This window comes from Nicotiana attenuata, unplaced genomic scaffold, assembly GCF_001879085.1.
Source record: "Nicotiana attenuata strain UT unplaced genomic scaffold, NIATTr2, whole genome shotgun sequence".
Taxonomy (NCBI): domain Eukaryota; kingdom Viridiplantae; phylum Streptophyta; class Magnoliopsida; order Solanales; family Solanaceae; genus Nicotiana; species Nicotiana attenuata.
Genome location: NW_017673318.1, coordinates 39601 through 56977, shown reverse-complemented (window position 1 = coordinate 56977; position 17377 = coordinate 39601).

Sequence of the window (17377 nt, the reverse complement as noted above, 5' to 3'; positions counted from 1 at the left end):
CCCAATGGTTGGACCTTGGTGCAGAATTATTACCAAGGTTGCATCAGCCCAGTAACAAAGTAACTAGGGCCTTTCTTTTATTTTAGAGACAATTAAATAGAGATCGTAGTTGCTTTAGGTTGGCCTTTTAAATAAATGAGGCGAGCCCCGCCAAATACAAATGCATAAATTGCGAGGCCCTCTTAAATGTCTATATTAAAATGCTTAGATTTCGGAATGGGCCGTTTAGCGAATTTCACGGCCTTCCCCAAAGATAATAACGCGTTAGTATCTTTAGGCGCGTATTTTAATAACATTACCTTCCTAATTTCGGGTGCACATTTATGTGACCCAAATCCAAATCTCAACGAAGTCGAAATGTGTCAACAACCACGGGTGCATTTATGTGACGTGGTTCGAAACACATTTTCACGACGTTGCAATTCTCGTTAAAAATAATAATAAAGCGGTTCATGGTTTAAAAGCACATAAGTTAAAACATGTATTGAAATCAGATTTTAGCCAAATATAGCAGTTAAGCGACCGTGCTAGAACCACGGAACTCAGGAATGCCTAACCCCTTCTCCCGGGTTAACAGAATTCCTTACTTGGATTTATGGTTCGCGACTGTTAAACAAAGTCAAACCTTTTCCTCGATTCGGGATTCAAACCGGTGACTTGGGACACCAGAAATCTCCCAAGTGGCGACTCTGAATCTCTTAATAAACGAATCCTGTTTCGATTGTCCTTTAATTGAAAAAACTCCCTTTATTATACCCTTCACCGGGTGTAGTGAAAAAGGAGGTGTGACAAGTAGAACCACTTATGGAATAACATTACGTTTACGTTTCGTTACTTGGATCATGCCAAAAGAAGGAAGGGTTAGCCTTAACATACCTGTATGATCTCTTCCTTATTACTCAACCAAGCTTAACACAACTGTTTGCATCTACAACAAGTGAAATGATATTTCCGTTAATATATAATGTCGTACCATCGTATTTGGCTAGTCGTATGACTTAAGGAAAATTGGACAGCAACTCCCCTACTTTTTAATACATCCCAAAGACCACTAAGGGTCAACAACCCAACAACAACAACTATAACCAACAATAGCAACAACAACAATATAATCCAATATGAGTTTCTCCGATTATCTTAACAATCATATTGAGTGGCAAGCTCGTGTTTACTCATAACAAGATATAACTTGAATCCAACTCGTATTCCATAAATTAGTTTACAACCTTTAGAACATCATACTTATATGTACCATATTATTTCTAGTTTAAAACATCCACAAAATGCCTTTCAAAACAGCCCCATACGTCTAGCACCTTAATTTTTATCGTCAATCACTTGTTTTTCATTGTTTCTTCTTCAATCAACTTAATTAACACCTAGTAAAGCTTGACAACAGCAGCCATAACACTATCAAATTATTTTTTCCAATTTCCAGCCACCACAAACCACATATTTAGCCACAAAACAGTCCAACCAAAAAGACAACCATATCCCATGTTCTTTCAAGTGCTATCTTATGGTTTTTCACTCAAACAACACAACCAACACAAGATTAACCTTAGACACAATCAAGAAGATGTTATTCATACCTTGTACAGCAGTTAAAACTCAAAAACCTATCTCAACTTACCTCACAATAGCCCTCGATCACACTACAATATCATAGAAGCATTCTCTTGTAGTCTTTAACACCTTTGATGATGATTTGTGTTGATTTCTCTTGAGTTTTGTTCTTGAGATCTTGGACCAGTTCTTGGAGAGATTGAGAGAGTTTTGGTGTAATAAATCTCTATAGATTGACGAAATGTAATGGTTAAAGACAACTTATAAGCCCACCTCCTCAATTCTCCAAGCAGGTGGGTAAGCTGCCTGTTTGGCAACTTGAGCAGTGCCACTTCGGACACTTGTATCTCTCTACTCCGATACCGTATTGACAAACGGTTTGCAGATTTGGAAACTAGACACATAGGGCTTTAATTTCATATAAGTATCCCCATGTAACTCTCAATAGATTGGGAGAAAACTGCGTCGCAACTTGGCCTAAAAACCTGCCAGTTTCTCCGAAGTGCGGCAATGTGACTTGGCGATCCTACTTTAAAAATCCATATTTCTCTGCCCCGATGTTGTATGAATAAATGGTTTGAGCCGTTGGAAACTAGGTTCCAAGACCTTCATTTTGGTATATAATATGTCCCGAAAATACCTCATATAACACATGAAATGTATTGCTCAAAATGCTTCATTACAAGGCAAATCCTTAGTCGGTTTTTCCACAACTTAAATCCGATTTTTCCCAAACTTTATATTTCATATACAAACATCATATATATCCATATCAAGACGTTAAAATCATTTAAATCATGATTAAAACGTCTCGTTCATCCTAACTTACCTAATACTTTGATAAATCTTTCTTAGCCTTGTAGAAGGATTTCATCCCTTTTTGAGCTTACATAATTATACATATGGAGTACTTTCACGTACGGAAACATGGGGTGTAACATCATTCCCCCCTTTGGATCATTCGTCCTCGAATGTTGACTGATGCACTTATCATTACCATAACTTATAGCTCTTGCGAATACTTTACTACTCTTCTTTCCATCTAGGCAACTGTTCTGTGAATAAATCCAAAGGCTAGAAAATTTCCACCTTTTAAAACTCTTTCTCACACCACGACCTGTGGTCAGAATTCTTACAATCTCGTAACGGTTGCTACCTTCTATCATTTAGCATGTACGACTCTGTCCTTGTACATGCGCATATGCGACTCTTCCAAAACCACATTCAATATCTTACCAACTGTCTTTCTAGATGTAGGTATCGTAGTATTATGAATAAATAGAATTTAGGAGTTCGAATTCTTACAACTGAGCTCTACCACACGATCTAGAGTAAGAAGAAAGAGTGGCAGTCCCAAATGCCATGTAGCCTCCTGCTTATAAGTGTGGTGCACAACACACACATAAACAAGACTCTACTAGACACGGCTTGCAGACTCCCTAGGACAGAACTGCTCTGATACCAAGTTTGTCACGACCCAAATCAGAGGGGCCACGACTGGCACCCGGTGCCTACTCAACCGAGCGCCACGTACCTTATCCTTATTTACTATAAAACTCGTTATGGGCCATGATAGGCCACATATATATATATAAGTAACAATATTGGAACTTAACTCACATAACTAATTCTAAAAGATTTATATAGATAGATAGGGGCCGACAAGGCTGTTGACATGTCATACCCAACTATACATATATAGAACGTGACTCGACAATACTCCAAGAAGAAGTGGAGCTCACCAACCAAAAGCTAATATCTGGAGGCAGCCTACAGTGGAGGGTCCTCACCTCGCCTATCTACACCTGCGTGGCATGAAACACAGTGCCCCTGGAAAAGGGACATCAGTACGAATAATGTGCCGAGTATGTAAGGCAGAACTGAAACATAATAATAAATCAACATTAATTAAAGACATATAAGAATCAACCTGAATCGCTAAAGTGTCACTGTATATGCATACTTATCATACTTACATATATAATGCTTCTCTTTGAGACTATTTCTATTATCCATATCGTATGATGCATGACTGCCCAACTGATCAGTGGTAACTGCTCGACCGGCCGTAGATTGGTGGAAATGCATGACTGCTCGATCGGCCGTAGCTCGGTAGTAAATGTATAACTGCCTAACCGGCCGTAGCTCGGTGGTAAATATGTATAACGGCCCAACCGGCCGTAGCTCGATGGTAAATGCATGACTGCCCGACCGGCCGTAGCTCGTTGGTAAATGTATAACTGCCCAACCGGCCGTAGCTCGATCGTAAATGAACATGCATGACTGCCTAACCTGTGGTAAATAATGATACATGACTGCCCAACCGGTGGTAACTGCCCGACTGGCAGTAGCACGGTGGTAAATGAATGAAGATGCATGTACATCTATCCCTATATTGTAAACATTAATATTTCTATCATATACCTCAATAGGGACTAGATACATACTTAGACATGCTAGAATATCACTTTACGAGAATGAATAACGTAGACATCCTTAACTGCTAAGAGTAGAACCACTTATGGAATCACATTACGTTTACGTTTCGTTACTTGGATCATGCCAAAAGAAGGAAGGGTTAGCCTTAACATACCTGTATGATCTCTTCCTTATTACTCAACCAAGCTTAACACAACTTCTTGCATCTACAACAAGTGAAATGATATTTCCGTTAACATATATTGTCGAACAATCGTATTTGGCTAGTCGTTTGACTTAAGGAAAATCGGACAGCAACTCCCCTATTTTTTAATACATCCCAAAGACCACTATAGGTCATCAACAACCCAACAACAACAATTATAACCAATAATAGCAACAACAACAATTTAATCCAATATGAGTTTCTTCGATTATCTTAACAATCATATTGAGCGGCAAGCTCTTGTTTACTCATAACAAGATATAACTTGAATCCAACTCTTATTCCATAAATTAGTTTACAACCTTCAGAACATCATACTTATATGTACCATATTATTTCTAGTTTAAAACATCCACAAAATGCCTTCCAGAACAGCCTCATACGTCTAGCACTTTAATTTTTATCGTCAATCACTTGTTTTTCATCGTTTCTTCTTCAATCAACTTAATTAACACCTAGAAAAGCTTAACAACAGCAGCCACAACACTATCAAATTATTTTTCACAATTTCCAGCCACCTTAAGCCATATATTTAGCCACAAAATAGTCCAACCAAAAAGACAACCATATCCCATGTTCTTTCAAGTGCTATCTTATGGTTTTTCACTCAAACAACACAACCAACTCAAGATTAACCTTAGACAAAATCAAGAAGATGTTATACATACCTTGTAAAGCAGTTACAACTCAAAAACCTATCTCAACTTAGCTCACAATAGCCCTCAATCACACCACAATATCATAGAAGTATTCTCTTGTGGTCTTTAACACCTTTAATGATGATTTGTGTTGATTTCTCTTGAGTTTAGTTATTGAGATCTTGGACCAGTTCTTGGAGAGAATTAAGAGATTTTTGGTGTAAGAAATCTTTGTATATTGACGAAATGTAATAGGCAAAGACAAATTACAAGCCCACCCCCTCAATTCTCCAAGTAGGTGGGTAAGCTGCCTGTTTTGCGGCTTGAGCAGTGCTACTTCGGACACTTGTATCTCTCTACTCCGATATTATATTGACAAACGGTTTGCAGCTTTAGAAACTAGACACATAGGGATTTAATTCCATATAAAGATCTTCATGTAACTCTCAATATATTGGGAGAAAACTGCGTCGCAACTTGGCCTATAAACCTGCCAGTTTCTCCGAAGTGCGGCAACGTGACTTGGCGACCCTACTTTAAAAATCCATTTTTCTCTGCCCCGATGTCGTATGAATAAATGGTTTGGACCGTTGGAAACTAGGTTCCAAGACCTTTATTTTGGAATATAATATGTCCCGAAAAGACCTCATATAATACATGAAATGTATTGCTCAAAACGCGTCATTACAAGGTAAATCCTTAGTCGGTGTTTCCACAACTTAAATCCGATTTTTTCCAAACTTTATATTTCATAGCCAAACATCATATATAGCCATATCACGACTTTATACTCATTTAAATCATGATTAAAAAGTCTCGTTCATCCTAACTTACCTAATACTTTGATAAACCTTCCTTAGCCTTGTAAAAGGATTTCATCCATTTTTGAGCTTACATAAATTTACATATGGTGTACTTTCACGTACGGAAACATGGGGTGTAATATCATCCCCCCCTTTGGAACATTTGTCCTCAAATGTTGACTGATGCACTTATCATTATCATAACTTATAGCTCTTGGGAATACTTTACTACTCTTCTAGCCATCTACGCAACTGTTCTGTGAATAAATCCGAAGGCTAGGAAATTTCCCCCTTATAGGACTCTTTCTCACACCACGACCTATAGTCGGAATTCTTACAATCTCGTAATTGTTACTACCTTCTATCATGTAGCATGTACGACTCTGTCCTTGTTTGTGCGCATATGCGACTCTTCCATAACCACATTCAATATCTTGCCAACTGTCTTTCTGGATGTAGGTATCGTTGTATTATGAATAAATAGAATTTAGGAGTTCGAATTCTTACAACTGATCTCTACCGCACGATCTAGAGTAAGAAGAAAGAGTGACAGTCCTAAATGCCCTGTAGCCTCCTGCTTATAAGTGTGGTGCACAACACACCCATAAACAAGACTCTACTAGACACGACTTGCAGACTCCCTAGGACAAAACTGCTCTGATACCAAGTTTGTCACGACCCAAATCAGAGGGGCCACGACTGGCACCCGGTGCCTACTCAACCGAGCGCCACGTACCTTATCTTTATTTACTATAAAACTCATCATGGGCCATGATTGGCCACATCTATATATATAAGTAACAATATTATAACTTAACTCACATAACTAATTCTAAAATATTTATATAGATACATAGGGGTCGACAAGGCTGTTGACATGTCATACCTAACTATACACAAAACACTATCTGCAAAGCCTCTAGGAAAACATGACCATAATATATAAGTCCGGACAGAGTTCCCGACATCCTCATAAAACAAAATAACATATATAGAACGTGACTACAATACTCCGGGAAGAAGTAAAGCTCACCAACCAAAAGCTGATATCTGGAGGCAGCCTACAGTGGAGGGTCCTCACCTCGCCTATCTACACCTGCGTGGCTGAAACACAGCGCCCCACGAAAAGGGACGTCAGTAGGAATAATGTACCGAGTATGTAAGGCAGAACTGAAACATAATAATATGTCAACATTAATTAAAGACATATGAGAATCAACCTGAATCTCTGAAGTGTCACTGTATATGCATACTTATCATACTTACATATATAATGCTTCTCTTTGAGACTTTTCTATTATCCATATCGTATGATGCATTAGGGGCGTTCAAAACCAAACCGAAACCAAAAACCGAACCGAAACCGAAGCTTAATGGCTTGTTGGTATCGGGTTAACGATTTAGCGGGCGGGGAATGGATTGAAATTTTTTCATTAACGGCTTATCGGTTTGGGGGCGGATTATTCAATTTTTTTAACTGATAATCCGTTTAACCGTTAAGAATATATATTTATAAAATCCAATCCAAACGCCACCGGTGATATCATATCTCTATGTTCCGCATCCAATCCAAACGCCACCAGTATCATAATCGGCCAAGCGTTACCATTGACCTTCAGTTCGCTTAACTTACCATCATCAAACACGTGTCATCGCTAATCTGGTGCCTTTTCATTCACAAGCAGATAATACATAATAGTAGCATGAAGAAAAGGCAGCATCACCTCCAAATAAAAAGTGAAATCAATTATTAACATGGTAATTTTACATTCCGGTAGAAAATAAATGTTGCCATTAAAGCGGACCATAAAACGATAGTAATAATCAACAACCTTGGTTCAAATTTCTCAACATATAATAAGTTCAAATTCATCATGTGAAAGAGGAAAGAGACTCATTTAGTTGACCATCAGGCTAACTTGGAACAATTAGAAGAGTGCGTATGTCTTCACACAATTCAACTACTTGTGGAACGTGAAAACCTTGCCACTCAGTATATTTGATACGATAGTACGCCCTCTGTAATGCACGCAATATAGATTGAATTAGGCCGATAAACCGCCCGATAACCGCCCGATAAGAGCTAAACCAATACCAATCCGCCCCGATATCTTATCGGGTGGCTAGCGGATTAATACATTTAAAAGCCGATAACTGATAAGCCAAACTGTTAAGAGTAAATAACTGCCCAATCCGCCCGATAAGCAGCCCTATGATGCATGGCTGCCCAACTGATCAGTGGTAACTAACCGACCGACCGTAGCTCGGTGGTAAATGCATGACGGTCGATCGGCCGTAGCTTGGTGGAAAATGTATAACTGCCCAACCGGCTGTAGCTCGGTGGTAAATATGTATTACTGCCCAACCGGCCATAGTTCGGTAGTAAATGCATGACTGCCCGACCGGCCGTAGCTCGGTGGTAAATGTATAACTGCCCAACCGACCGTAGCTCGATCGTAAATGAATATGCATGACTGCCTAACTGGTGGTAAATAATGATACATGACTGCCCAACCGGTAGTAACTGCCCGACCGGCCGTAGCACGGTGGTAAATGAATGAAGATGCATGTACATGTATCCCTATATTGTAAACATTAATATTTCTATCATATACCTCAATAGGGACTAGATACATACTTAGACATGCTAGAATATCACTTTACGGGAATGAATAACGTAGACATCCTTAACTTCTAAGAGTAGAACCACTTATGGAATAACATTACGTTTACGTTTCGTTACTTGGATCATGCCAAAAGAAGCAAGGGTTAGCCTAACATACCTGTATGATCTCTTCCTATTACTCAACCAAGCTTAACACAACTTCTTGCATCTACAACAAGTGAAATGATATTTCCGTTAACATATATTGTCGTACCATCGTATTTGGCTAGTCGTATGACTTAAGGAAAATCAGACAGCAATTCCCCTATTTTTTAATACATCCCAAAGACCACTAAAGGTCATCAACAACCCAACAACAACAATTATGACCAACAATAGCAACAAAAACAATATAATCCAATATGAGTTTCTCCTATTATTTTAACAATCATATTGAGCGGCAAGCTCGTGTTTACTCATAACAAGATATAACTTGAATCCAACTCTTATTCCATAAATTAGTTTACAACCTTAAGAACATCATACTTATATGTACCATATTATTTCTAGTTCAAAACATCCACAAAATGCCTTCCAAAATAGCCTCATACGTCTAGCACCTTAATTTTTATCGTCAATCACTTGTTTTTCATCGTTTCTTCTTCAATCAACTTAATTAACATCTAGAAAAGCTTAACAACAGCAGCCACAACACTATCAAATTGTTTTTCACAATTTCCAGCCACCACAAACCATATATTTGGCCACAAAACAGTCCAACCAAAAAGACAACCATATCCCATGTTCTTTCAAGTGCTATCTTATGGTTTTTTACTCAAACAACACAACCAACACAAGATCAACCTTAGACACAATCAAGAAGATGTTATACATACCTTGTACAGCAGTTACAACTCAAAAACCTATCTCAACTTAGCTCACAATAGCCCTCGATCACACCACAATATCATAGAAGCATTCTCTTGTGGTCTTTAACACCTTTGATGATGATTTGTGTTGATTTCTCTTGAGTTTGGTTCTTGAAATCTTGGACCAGTTCTTGGAGAGATTGAGAGAGTTTTGGTGTAAGTAATCTCTGTATATTGACGAAATGTAATGGGCAAAGACAAATTATAAGCTCACCCCCTCAATTCTCCAAGCAGGTGGGTAAGCTGCCTGTTTGGCAGCTTGAGCAGTGCCACTTCGGACACTTATATCTCTCTACTCCGATATTATATTGACAAACGGTTTGCAGCTTTGGAAACTAGACACATAGGGATTTAATTCCATATAAAGATATCCATGTAACTCTCAATAGATTGGGAGAAAATTGCGTCGCAACGTGGCCTATAAACCTGCTAGTTTCTCCGAAGTGCGGCAACGTGACTTGGCGACCCTACTTTAAAAATCCATTTTTCACTGCCCCGATATCGTATGAATAAATGGTTTGGACCGTTGGAAACTAGTTTCCAAGACCTTCATTTTGGTATATAATATGTCCCGAAAAGACCTCATATAATACATGAAATATATTGCTCAAAACACTTCCTTACAAGGTAAATCCTCGATTTTTCCACAACTTAAATCCGACTTTTCCCAATCTTTATATTTCATATCCAAACATCATATATAGCCATATAACGACTTTATACTCATTTAAATCATGATTAAAGAGTCTCATTTATCCTAACTTACCTAATACTTTGATAAACCTTCCTTAGCCTTGTAGAAGGATTTCATCCCTTTTTGAGCTTACATAAATTTACATATGGTGTACTTTCACGTACGGAAACATGGGGTGTAACATCATTCCCTCCCTTGGAACATTCGTCCTTAAATGTTGACTGATGCACTTATCATTATCATAACTTATAGCTCTTGCGAATACTTTACTACTCTTCTAGCCATCTAGGCAACTGTTCTGTGAATAAATCCGAAGGCTAGGAAGTTTCCCCCTTATAGGACTCTTTCTCACACCACGACCTGTGGTCGGAATTTTTACAATCTCGTAACTGTTACTACCTTCTATCATGTAGCATGTACGACTCTGTCCTTGTATGTGTGCATATGCGACTCTTCCATAACCACATTCAATATCTTGCCAACTGTCTTTCTGGATGTAGGTATCGTTGTATTATGAATAAATAGAATTTAGGAGTTCGAATTCTTACAACTGAGCTCTACCACACGATCTAGAGTAAGAAGAAAGAGTGACAGTCATAAATGCCCTGTAGCCTCCTGCTTATAAGTGTGGTGCACAACACACCCATAAACAAGACTCTACTAGACACGGCTTGCAGACTCCCTAGGACAGAACTGTTCTGATACCAAGTTTGTCACGACCCAAATCAGAGGGGCCACGACTGGCACCCGGTGCCTACTCAACCGAGCGCCACGTACCTTATCCTTATTTACTATAAAACTCGTCATGGGCCATGATAGGTCACATCTATATATATAAGTAACAATATTAGAACTTAACTCACATAACTAATTCTAAGAGATTTATATAGATACATAGGGGCCGACAAGGCTGTTGACATGTCATACCTAACTATACACAAGACACTATCTACAAAGCCTCAAGGAAAACATGACCATAATATATAAGTCCGGACAGAGTTCCCGACTTCCTCAAAAAACAAAATAACATATATAGAATGTGACTCGGCAATACTCCAGGAAGAAGTGGAGCTCACCAACCAAAAGCTGATATCTGGAGGCAGCCTACGGTGGAGGGTCCTCACCTCGCCTATCTACACCTGCGTGGCATGAAACACAGCGCGCCAGGAAAAGGGACGTCAGTACGAATAATTTACCGAGTATGTAAGGCAGAACTGAAGCATAATAATAAGTCAACATTAATTAGAGACATATGAGAATCAACCTGAATCTCTGAAGTGTCACTGTATATGCATACTTATCATACTTACATATATAATATTTCTCTTTGAGACTTTTCTATTATCCATATCGTATGATGCATGGTTGCCCAACTGATCAGTGGTAACTGCCCGACCGGTCGTAGCTTGGTGGTAAATGCATGACTGCCGATCGGCCGTAGCTCGGTGGTAAATGTATGACTGCCCAACCGGCCGTAGCTCGGTGGTAAATATGTATAACTGCCCAACCGGCCGTAGCTCGATGGTAAATGCTTGACTGCCCGACCGGCTATAGCTCGGTGGTAAATGTATAATTGCCCAACCGGTCGTAGCTCGGTCGTAAATGAATATGCATGACTGCCTAACCGGTGGTAAATAATGATACATGACTGCCCAACCGGTGGTAACTGCCAGACCGGCCATAGCACGGTGGTAAATGAATGAAGATGCATGTACATGTATCCCTGTATTATAAACATTAATATTTCTATCATATACCTCAACAGGGACTAGATATATACTTAGACATGCTAGAATATTATTTTACGGGAATGAATAACATAGACATCCTTAACTGTTAAGAGTAGAACCACTTATGGAATAACATTACGTTTACGTTTCATTACTTGGATCATGCCAAAACAAGGAAGGGTTAGCCTTAACATACCTGTATGATCTCTTCCTTATTACTCAACCAAGCTTAACACAACTTCTTGCATCTACAACAAGTGAAATGATATTTCCGTTAACATATAATGTCGTACCGTCGTATGACTTAAGGAAAATCGGACAACAACTCCCCTACTTTTTGATACATCCCAAAGACAACTAAGGGTCAACAACCCAACAACAACAAATATAACCAACAATAGCAACAACAACAATATAATCCAATATGAGTTTCTCCGATTATCTTAACAATCATATTGAGTGGCAAGCTCGTGTTTACTCATAACAAGATATAACTTGAATCCGACTCTTATTCCATAAATTAGTTTACAACCTTTAGAACATCATACTTATATGTACCATATTATTCTAGTTTAAAACATCCACAAAATGCCTTTCAAAATAGCCTCATACGTCTAGCACCTTAATTTTTATCGTCAATCACTTGTTTTTCATCGTTTCTTCTTCAATCAACTTAATTAACACCTAGTAAAGCTTAACAACAGCAACCACAACATTATCAAATTATTTTTCACAATTTCCAGCCACCACAAACTATATATTTAGCCACAAAATAGTCCAACCAAAAAGACAACCATATCCCATGTTCTTTCAAGTGCTATCTTATGATTTTTCACTCAAACAACACAACCAATACAAGATTAACCTTAGACACAATCAAGAAGATGTTATACATAGCTTGTACAGCAGTTAAAACTCAAAAACCTATCTCAACTTAGCTCACAATAGCCCTCAATCACACCACAATATCATAGAAGCATTCTCTTGTAGTCTTTAACACCTTTGATGATGATTTGTGTTAATTTCTCTTGAGTTTGGTTCTTGAGATATTGGACCAGTTCTTGGAGAGATTGAGAGAGTTTTGGTGTAATAAATCTCTATAGATTGACGAAATGTAATGGTTAAAGACAACTTATAAGCCCACCTCCTCAATTCTCCAAGCAGGTGGGTAAGTTGTCTGTTTGGCAACTTGAGCAGTGCCACTTCGGACACTTGTATCTCTCTACTCCGATACCGTATTGACAAACGGTTTGCAGATTTGGAAACTAGACACATAGGGCTTTAATTTCATATAAGTATCCCCATGTAACTCTCAATAGATTGGGAGAATACTGCGTCGTAACTTGGCCTATAAACCTGCCAGTTTCTCCGAAGTGCGGCAACGTGACTTGGGGACCCTACTTTAAAAGTTTATATTTCTCTGCCCCGATGTCGTATTAATAAATGGTTTGGACCGTTGGAAACTATGTTACAATACCTTCATTTTGGTATATAATAAGTCCCGAAAACACCTCATATAACACATGAAATGTATTTCTCAAAACGCTTCATTACAAGGCAAATCCTTAGTCGATTTTTCCACAACTTAAATCCAATTTTTCCCAAACTTTATATTTCATATCCAAACATCATATATAGCCATATCACAACTTTAAACTCATTTAATCATGATTAAAAAGTCTCGTTCATCCTAACTTACCTAATACTTTGATAAACCTTCCTTAGCCTTGTAGAAGGATTTCATCCCTTTTTGAGCTTACATAAATTTACATATGGCATATTTTCACGTACGGAAACATGGGGTGTAACATGACCGCTTTAAGCAGGTTCATTTTCCAGTCTTCAAAAAAATGTCATCACTTCTTCTCACTTCTGAAAAAGAAGAATAACTTCGAATGGACTACAGAATGTCAGCAGGCCGTGAAATATTTGAAAAGGTATTTATCAAGCCCTCCGTTATTATCAAAACCAGAGGAAGAAGAATAATTGCTAATTTACTTAGCGGTCTTGGAGGTAGCGGTAAGTGCCATTTTAGTCCGCGAAGACAAAGGTATGAAATCTCCTATTTATTATATTAGTAAAATTATAACAGGAGCATAAACTCGCTACCCGTACCTCGAAGAATTGGCCTTAGCTCTCGTAGTCGCTGCTCGAAAGCTTAGGCCTTATTTTCAATGCCACCCAATAGCCGTGGTGACAACTTTTCCCCTGTGGAATATCCTTCACAAACCTGAATTGTCAGTAGACTGGCCAAATGGGCAGTCGAAATGAGTGAATTTGACATAGAGTATAAACCAAGGAATGTGATCAAGTCGCAAGTTTTGGCTGACTTCGTGGCCGATTTCAGTCCAGGAATGCTGCCTTTAGCCACCAAACAAGCGGTGATGGTGTCGGAAACAACATTAGGAGTTTGGACCTTGCCACTGTGAAAAGGTTCGGGCTCAGAGTTGTACTAATTACACCCTCTGAAGAAACCCTAAGGCATGCCATAAGAGTTGTTCCCTTGACTAACAATGAAGCCGAGTATGAGACTTTGATTGCAGGACTTGAACTGTCCCGGGGATTAGACTCTGAGGTCATTGAAATCAAATGTGATTCCCATTTTGTAGTAAATCAAGTATACAGGATCTTCGACACCAAAGAGGAATGCATGCAACAATATGTAGTGAAAATCCCAACTCTGCTCGCGCAGTTCATGGAATGGTCTATCACCCACATTCGGAGAGAAGAAAACGCGAAAGTAGGTGCACTTGCCAATTTGGACTCGTCAACAGAAATGAAGGGATCAGACCCCGGAAAGGTCGTGCAACTTATGCATTCGCATCACGTCCCGACCTCGGGGAGCGCGACCGGCGCTCAACTGAGTAAACCCAATCGAGCAAGCCTACTTTGCATCAACCTCTCATCTTTACTCATGCATGATTTACCATAACATAATTAGATCTTGACTTTTAAATTGAATACATTTGGCTCAATGGCCTATAATTCTTTCTCATTATGGGTACACAACTTTATAATAGCTGTAAGTACAGTGAACATAAATACATGACAAAACTCAAAACTTTAATTACATGACCCACAGTGTACATGGAGCTTCAATGACAATAGATACCTAAGTACATAAAACGAACTAGACTCAAACACCCATCTAAAACTGTAGCGGGCTCACCATAAGCTGAGTAGTGAAGAAGATCCTTATCAAAGATCCATATCATCCAGTAGAAGCATACCTGCATCCATTAACAAATGCAGCGCCCCTAGCAAAAGGGACATGAGTACATATGGAATAGTACTCGTATGTAAGGTAGATAGAATAACATATGGAAATACGGTAACTCAAATAATAGGCAAATAAAGTACATAAAAAAACTACGAAACGTCCCATAGAATCATATTTCAAGTCTTATTATACTTACATCATTCTGAACTTTTTTTGTGATCAATTGAGCCATATGAATTATGCGTGGGATACAAAATATAATGTAACTGTAACAACATGTACAAACAAAGGCAATGGAAGTGGCATCTATTGCTCATATTGGTTGTGCGTCTCACCAGACCGTCCACAACCCTCTCTTACTATGCACATGTTCATCCATACCTTATATATATGTGTTTCATAGACCGTCCATAGGATCACATATACAATACATATATGCGTTTCATAGATCGTCCATAGGATCACATATTATACACCTATGCGTTTCATAGACCGTCCATAGGATCACATATACAATACACCTATGCGTTTCATAGACCGTCCATAATATCACATATTATACACCTATGCATTTCATAGACCGTCCATAAGATCACATATACTATACACATATGTGTTTCATAGACCGTCCATAGGATCACATATTATACACCTTTGTGTTTCATAGACCATCCATAGGTTCACATATACAATACATCTATGCATTTCATAGCCCGTCCATAGGATTCACATATTATATTATACAACTATGCATTTCATAGCCCATCCATAGGGTTTATAACACATCGTTATGCACATGACCATACATAAACTCAAAGCGACATGATTAACATTACATTTAAGGTCGTAAGTTCCCGGATCATTGGGATACTTCATGTTCATGCTCATCATGGAAAAATACATCTCATTACACTAGCACATGCATGGTGAATCAATAAGTCGATTTCAATGGCACATGAGCCCAATTTCTTTTCTTAAGGTTCATCATCATTTAGCATAGGACATCTCCCTTTCATCTCGTTATTCACTCACTTGTCATCTTGAGGTCATTAGCTAAGTTCATGATTCTTGGGGACTTAACATCAAAGTTAATTTCATTTATTATTTTAGAAGCATACATACTATGATTGAAAGAATTGGAACATACAATGCCTCATAATTGTCATTTTGGCAATGTAGCCATATTTCATGTTCATACTATCACTTACTTGTACTTGCCATGGATGATCATAGGACATTAATAACATGTATCATATAAAGGAGTCAAAACTCATTTCACAATCTTTCACACGTTCTTTCATTACGTTGACACTATTGGCCACAAATGTAATTCTCATTCTTGGCATGATGGTCACATTTATCATATCTCATACTCGCTTCTTTCGCTTTCAAGCATCATCATAGGTTATCAATAATAAGAGCATTGAGTTTCCCTTCCAAAATAAAGCATTATAACATCTAAAACATTTAGGAAACCATAGCCTCTACTCATGAGAACGTAGGAGCTTACAACACATTGGAAACAAAAGTACAAATACGTTTATCTCATAACCTTTCACACCATATATCACTTCATTAGTACTTTAAACTACTTACAACATCATTATTTCATTGGCTCTCTTGGCCTTATATATGATTCTTCTTTCATGGCACAATGGCCGTATTTCATATTCACACTTTCATTTCTTTACTTTCAAGGATCATCATCATAAACATCAACATATAAAATTTTCCGGAAATCACAAATTAAGTACCATATATGAACAGTTAAGAGTCTTAAGCACATTGAGATTTCTTACACAACTTGGCGTAATAGCTTTCATTTGAAACACGACTAGAAGTCATAATATTTTAATATGCAACCCATACTTTGAACACATTCCCGAAGGATAACATAACATGATAAGAGCATTCGGAACACATATTGAACATATCTCTTTTGGCACGAAGCTTATTCGGAATAGTCAATTTATAATGAGCAAGTCGGAACTTACAAGAACATCATGAGATTCAATTCTAAGAGAGAAGTTTATCCAACATACCTTTCTTGAGCTTTCCTTACATTACTACAATCTTCCGGAAATCCTAGCAACTTCAATCTATTTAGAAACATAACAAAAGTGAACCATAATTAGGAAGGTTTTCGTGGGTTCACCTCATTTAAGCATTTCATCAAACACTAGGTGTGCAAATTTGACTACAAGGTTCTTCTACAAGATTTCCTTCACCCCACAACCAATTCAATACCAAGAGTTTACTCATTTAGTTCAATAACCTCCCTACCACCCTTATAGGTACATTCATGCACAAAGAGAAACTCCCACACCTAAGAATCATACTTCTCATGACCTACTTTCAGCCCAAATCCCGAAATTTAGGGCTAGGGAGTGGAACCTTACTTATTAGATGAAGATCTTGTGGATATCTCCCATGAATCCCCAAAGCTTGAGCAATAATTTGAAGCATGAAGATGTTGGTGCCCTCCCTTCTCTCTCTAGAATAGCTCTCTCCTCTCTCTAAAATATCAGATTTTACCTTGTAAAATGAC